This window comes from Carcharhinus amblyrhynchos, unplaced genomic scaffold (assembly GCF_965287045.1).
Source record: "Carcharhinus amblyrhynchos unplaced genomic scaffold, sCarAmb.v2.hapA chromosome_574, whole genome shotgun sequence".
Taxonomy (NCBI): domain Eukaryota; kingdom Metazoa; phylum Chordata; class Chondrichthyes; order Carcharhiniformes; family Carcharhinidae; genus Carcharhinus; species Carcharhinus amblyrhynchos.
The window spans coordinates 104,972-111,819 of NW_027650314.1; the positions used below are offsets into that span (position 1 = coordinate 104,972).

Consider the following 6,848-nt stretch of genomic DNA (forward strand, 5'->3'; position numbering starts at 1 on the left):
ACGGGCAGGGGGAGAGAGACGGGGAGAGGGGCAGGGGGAGAGAGACGGGCAGGGGGAGAGAGACGGGGAGAGGGGCAGGGGGAGAGAGACGGGGAGAGGGGCAGGGGGAGAGAGACGGGGAGAGGGGCAGGGGGAGAGAACCCTGCCACCCTGGGACAGGGCACTGAGAACAGGGAAAGTTGATTCAGAGGAAGGGGAACGCCAGCGAGAATGATGCGGAATGCCCCCAAACGGGGACAGTGTGTGCGGCAGACACACTGACCCTCCCCCCGCCACCTTTCACCAGCCTGGGACTTCCCACTCCCCAAAAACCAGGGGGCGGGGGAGCGAGGGTGGGAGGCCAGAGCAGGGACAGGCAGACCAAACTTGGGGGATGGGGGGTGTGGGAGAGAGGGGGGGGGATTAGAGAGAGGAGCAGCAGCGGGGGGATGGGGGGGGGAACCATGGACATGATAAGACATTCCCACATCTCTGTCTCTCTCTGATGTTGGGAGGGGTGAGGTTAGGAGGTAGGGGAGAGGGTGGGATGGAAGGGTCTCAGTGGGAACAATGCTGGTGACAGAATGAGGGGAGACCCTCAGATTGAAACTTCATACTCTCGTGTGTCCTGAGAGAGAGAGACAGAGAGAGAAAAGATTAATTCCAACAATACTCTGTATCTAACCCCGTGCTGTACCTGTCCTGGGAGTGTTTGATGGGGACAGTGTAGAGGGAGCTTTACTCTATCTAACCCCGTGCTGTACCTGTCCTGGGAGTGTTTGATGGGGACAGTGTAGAGGGAGCTTTACTCTGTATCTAACCCCGTGCTGTACCTGTCCTGGGAGTGTTTGATGGGGGGACAGTGTAGAGGGAGCTTTACTCTGTATCTAACCCCGTGCTGTACCTGTCCTGGGAGTGTTTGATGGGGGGACAGTGTAGAGGGAGCTTTACTCTGTATCTAACCCCGTGCTGTACCTGTCCTGGGAGTGTTTGATGGGGGGACAGTGTAGAGGGAGCTTTACTCTGTATCTAACCCCGTGCTGTACCTGTCCTGGGAGTGTTTGATGGGGGGACAGTGTAGAGGGAGCTTTACTCTGTATCTAACCCCGTGCTGTACCTGTCCTGGGAGTGTTTGATGGGGGGACAGTGTGGAGGGAGCTTTACTCTGTATCTAACCCCGTGCTGTACCTATCCTGGGAGTGTTTGATGGGGGGGACAGTGTAGAGGGAGCTTTACTCTGTATCTAACCCCGTGCTGTACCTGTCCTGGGAGTGTTTGATGGGGGACAGTGTAGCGGGAGCTTTACTCTGTATCTAACCCCGTGCTGTACCTGTCCTGGGAGTGTTTGATGGGGGGACAGTGTCGAGGGAGCTTTACTCTGTATCTAACCCCGTGCTGTACCTGTCCTGGGAGTGTTTGATGGGGACAGTGTAGAGGAAGCTTTACTCTGTATCTAACCCCGTGCTGTACCTGTCCTGGGAGTGTTTGATGGGGGGACAGCGTCGAGGGAGCTTTACTCTGTATCTAACCCCGTGCTGTACCTGTCCTGGGAGTGTTTGATGGGGGGGACAGTGTAGAGGGAGCTTTACTCTGTATCTAACCCCATGCTGTACCTGTCCTGGGAGTGTTTGATGGGGACAGTGTGGGGCAGTTACCCCAGGGGGAAGCTCACTTACCCCTGCTTCATACATTGGGTTGTTGAAATCGGATTCCATGGTGATGGGACTGTAGGAATGCGAGGTGGATAGTGGCAGCCTGAACAAGGACTTCCCCTGAAATCTAGGAAAGTGGAACGGAAAACGAAAGACTGTCAGCACACCATCTGCCCCACGGCAATCTCTAACCCTCTCCCTCCCCCTTCTCAGCACGGTGGCACAGCGAGGTTAGCACTGCTGCCTCACAGCGCCAGGGACTTGGGTTCGATTCCCGGTCTCGGGTCACTGTCTGTGCGGAGTCTGCACATTCTCCCTGTGTCTGCGTGGGTTTCCTCCGGTTTCCTCCCACAGTCTGAAAGACGTGCTGGTTAGGGGTGGATTGGGGCCGTGCTAAATTCTCCCTCAGTGTAACCCGAACAGGAGTGTGGGCGACTGGGGGGGATTTCCACAGTAACTTCATTGCAGTGTTAATGTAAGCCTTATTGCGACACTAATAAATAAATCTTATTTTGTTAATAAATTAAAGTTTATTTATCAGTGTCACAAGTAAGCCTTACATTAACACTGCAGTGAAGTTACTGTGAAAATCCCCGAGTCGCCCACACTCCTGTTCAGATTACACTGAGGGAGAATTTAGCACGGCCCCAATCCACCCTAACCAGCGTGTCTTTCAGACTGTGGGAGGAAACTGGGGGAAACCCACGCAGACACGGGGAGAATGTGCAGACTCCACACAGACAGTGACCCGAGACCGGGAATTGAACCCAGGTCCCTGGAGCTGTGAGACAGCAGTGCTAACCCGCTGTGCTGCGGGGAATGGAACCCGGGTCCCTGTGAGACAGCAGTGCTAACCCGCTGTGCCGCGGGGAATGGAACCCGGGTCCCTGTGAGACAGCAGTGTTAACCCGCTGTGCTGCGGGGAATGGAACCCGGGTCCCTGTGAGACAGCAGCGCTAACCCGCTGTGCTGCGGGGAATGGAACCCGGGTCCCTGTGAGACAGCAGCGCTAACCCGCTGTGCTGCGGGGAATGGAACCCGGGTCCCTGTGAGACAGCAGTGCTAACCCGCTGTGCTGCGGAGAATGGAACCCGGGTCCCTGTGAGACAGCAGCGCTAACCCGCTGTGCTGCGGGGAATGGAACCCGGGTCCCTGTGAGACAGCAGCGCTAACCCGCTGTGCTGCGGGGAATGGAACCCGGGTCCCTGTGAGACAGCAGCGCTAACCCACTGTGCTGTGGGGAATGGAACCCGGGTCCCTGTGAGACAGCAGTGCTAACCCGCTGTGCTGTGGGGAATGAACCCGGGTCCCTGTGAGACAGCAGCGCTAACCCGCTGTGCTGTGGGGAATGGAACCCGGGTCCCTGTGAGACAGCAGTGCTAACCCGCTGTGCTGTGGGGAATGGAACCCGGGTCCCTGTGAGACAGCAGCGCTAACCCGCTGTGCTGTGGGGAATGGAACCCGGGTCCCTGTGAGACAGCAGTGCTAACCCGCTGTGCTGCGGGGAATGGAACCCGGGTCCCTGTGAGACAGCAGCGCTAACCCGCTGTGCTGTGGGGAATGGAACCCGGGTCCCTGTGAGACAGCAGCGCTAACCCGCTGTGCTGTGGGGAATGGAACCCGGGTCCCTGTGAGACAGCAGCGCTAACCCGCTGTGCTGTGGGGAATGGAACCCGGGTCCCTGTGAGACAGCAGTGCTAACCCGCTGTGCTGCGGGGAATGGAACCCGGGTCCCTGTGAGACAGCAGCGCTAACCCGCTGTGCTGTGGGGAATGGAACCCGGGTCCCTGTGAGACAGCAGCGCTAACCCGCTGTGCCACCCACAACAATGAATCAAATTAAATCCTTTCCCTTCTCCTCTGTGTAATCTATGAACGGTATGCTTTGTCTGTACAGCGCGCAAGAAACAATACTTTTCATTGTATCCCGATACACGTGAGAATAATAAATCAGAACCCCCCCCCCAGGGTTACTCACTTGGTGTAGTAGAGATATATTCCCCCGATCAGAAGGATAACCAGTGCGATCGGCATCACTATTGCCAGGACGATATTCCCGCCTTCCATCCGGTGTGACGCATCTGTCGCCCTCGACACTGCAGAGGGGGAGTTGTTGGGGGGGGGGGCGAGAACAGGACATGTCAGAGCAACGGGGACCCCCCCCCCCCAACCTCCCGTCCCTCCTCCGCCACGGGGGCCCCCTCCCCTCCCCCCCCCGCCGCCCCCAACCCCGGATCCTCTCCACGGCCACCGACTCTCCCCTCAGGGGTTTGAGACACCACCCCCCCCTTGGGCACCGACTCTCCCCAGGGGGATCTGAGACCTCCCCGAAAGGCACCAACTCTCCCCTGGTGGGGGTGGGGGTGGGGGAGGGAGGGGGTTTCCACAACACCCCGCCCCGCCCTGGCAAACATTCACTGGGTGGGGGGTACAAGTCCCCCCCCACACACAGGTACCAACTCTCCCCAGGCAGTTCGAGCTCCACCCCCCTGACCCCCCCCCCCGGACTCACCGACTCGCCCCCCCCCCCCCCCCCCCCCCCCCGACAACGGGCACCAACTCTCCCCGGTGGGTTCGAGAACACCCTGCTCCCACACTCTCCCCGGGGAAGATTGATTGGGCCCCCCCGTGAAATTGACAGTTCCATCCCTGGCAGAAAAGCCTCTCGCTGGCCCGCCTGTCCGTGCCTCCCGTTATTTGTAGACCAGGTCTCTCCCTCTCTCTCTCTCTCTCTCTCTCCCCTCAGCCTCCAGTGAAATCAATCCCACACTCTCCCCCATGAGCACCGACTCTCCCCAGGGTCTTCCCCCCCACACCCACCATGGGCACCAACTCTCCACGGTGGGGGGGGGTGGGGTTCGAGTCCTCCCCAAGGGCACCAACTCTCCCCGCCGGTGTTTCCCCCCTCCCCGCTCCCAAGTCCCAGACTCTCCCCCAGGAGGAGGGGTTTGGGTGGTGAGGGGGGTTACATCTCCCTCCGATAGCACCCCCCACTCTGAGTTCTCACCTTGTAACCTTCGATCGTCGTACAGTTCCTCGTAAGTGACTAGAAGGGAGGAGACAGAGAGAGACAGGATTAGTTGCTGAGTAGCCATGCCAGCCAGACCCCGATTTCCCCGGGGGGGGCGCGGGGGTGGGGTCTGGTTACATCCATGAGCTGCAGGGGGCTGCACCCGATGGGTAGGCCGGGGTGGTGGGGGGGGACAGAGAACAAAGAACAGTACAGCCCAGGGATAGACCCTGCGGCCCCTCCAAGCCTATCACGATGCCCCAACTAAACTTAACAAAAAGAAAACCCTCCTACCCTTCCTCGGTGCGTATCCCTCCATTCCCTCCCTATTCATGGCCCATCCAAATGCCTCTTAAATGTAACTAATGTGCCTGCTTCCTCTGGCAGTGCGTTGCAGGCACCCACCACTCTCTGTGTTAAAAACATCCCCCCCCCCACCCCCCCAGGCATCTCCCTTAAACCGTTCTCTCACCTCGAACCTGTGGGCCCCCCCGTGAAATTGACAGTTCCACACCTGGCAGAAAAGCCTCTCGCTGGCCCGCCTGTCCGTGCCTCCCATTATTTTGTAGACCAGGTCTCCTCCCTCTCTCTCTCTCTCTCTCTCCCCCTCCCCTCAGCCTCCAGTGAAATCAATCCCAGTTTCTCCAACCTCTCCTCGCAGCCAACACCCTCCAGACCAGGCACCATCCTGGTGAACCGTCCTGGCCCGCTCTCTCCCCAAAGCTTCCTGCTGGGAGTGTGGTGACCAGGACGGCTCACAATTCTGAGGGGCGGCGACAATAATCTCTACCTTGATGTCGACACAACCAAGGAGATTGTCATCGGTTTCAGGAAGTGTAAAGGAGAACGTGCCCCCTGTCTACATCAACGGGGACGGAGTAGAAAGGGTCGAGAGAGCTTCAAGGTGTCCAGATCACCAACAACCTGTCCTGGTCCCCACCCCACGCCGACACTATAGTTAAGAAAGCCCCACCAACGCCTCTACTTTCTCTACAATAAGCTTTATAGAGTCCTGGAGGTTTACAGAGGCGGGGGGGGAGATACAAAAGGGTCCAGAGGGGCAATTTTTTCACACAGAGGGGGGTGAGTGCCTGAAACGAGCTGCCAGAGGTACGAAGAACCCCTCCTGCACTGACCCGTGCTGCACCCCCCCCCCCCCCCCCCCCCCGACTGAACTAAACCCCCCTACCCTTCCGGGGACCGTATCCCTCTCTATTCCCATCCTATTCATGGATTTGTCCAGACGCCCCCTTAAAACTCACTCCCGTATCCGCTTCCACTCCCTCCCCCCCCGGCAGCGAGTTCCAGGCACCCACCCCCCCTCTGTGAAAAAAATCTGCCTCGTACATCTCCTTTAAACCTTGCCCTCGCACCTTAAACCTGTGCCCCCCCGCGTAATTGACTCTTCCACCCTGGGGGGAAAAAGCTTCTGACTATCCACTCTGTCCCTCATCATCTTGTAGATTTCTATCAGGTCTCCCCCTCAACCTCCAGTGAGAACAAACCAAGTTTCTCCAACCTCTCCCCATAGCTAATGCCCTCCGTACCAGGGGCAACATCCTGGTAAATCTTTTCTGTAACCCTCTCCAAAGCCTCCACATCCTTCTGGTAGTGTGGGTGACCCAGAATTGAACACTATATTCCAAGTGCGGCCTCACTAAGGTTCTATAAAGCTGCAACGTGACTTGCCAATTTTTAAACTCAGTGCCCCGGCCGATGAAGGCAAGCATGCCGTATGCCTTCCTGACTCCCTTCTCCACCTGCGTTGCCACTTTCAGTGACCTGTGTATCTGTACGCCCAGATCCCTCTGCCTATCAATACTCTGTGTACCTGTACGCCCAGATCCCTCTGCCTATCAATACTCTGTGTACCTGTACGCCCAGATCCCTCTGCCTATCAATACTCTGTGTACCTGTACGCCCAGATCCCTCTGCCTATCAATACTCTGTGTGCCTGTACGCCCAGATCCCTCTGCCTATCAATCCTCTGTGTGCCTGTACGCCCAGATCCCTCTGCCTATCAATACTCTTAAGGGTTCTGCCATTTACTGTATATTTCCGATCTGTATTAGACCTTCCAAAATACATCACCTCATACATGTTACAGGCAGTAGTACAGGCGGGTACACGCGGGCAACTGGGATTAGGTTAGTGGGTCACAAAAAAAAGGGGGCAGCATGGACCAGTTGGGCCGAAGGGCCTGTTTCC

General features: G+C 57.7%; 1 long non-coding RNA gene across 1 annotated transcript; it reads right to left on the reverse strand.

Annotated features, from left to right (window-relative positions):
* Positions 1-365: 365 nt before the first annotated feature.
* On the reverse strand, positions 366-4,678 carry LOC145339624 (uncharacterized). Its single transcript, XR_013886046.1, has 4 exons — positions 4,638-4,678; positions 3,609-3,726; positions 1,656-1,758; positions 366-607 (listed from the first exon to the last, which is right to left on the reverse strand). It is a non-coding gene; the product is annotated as an uncharacterized LOC145339624 (long non-coding RNA).
* Between the last annotated feature and the right edge of the window lie 2,170 nt (positions 4,679-6,848).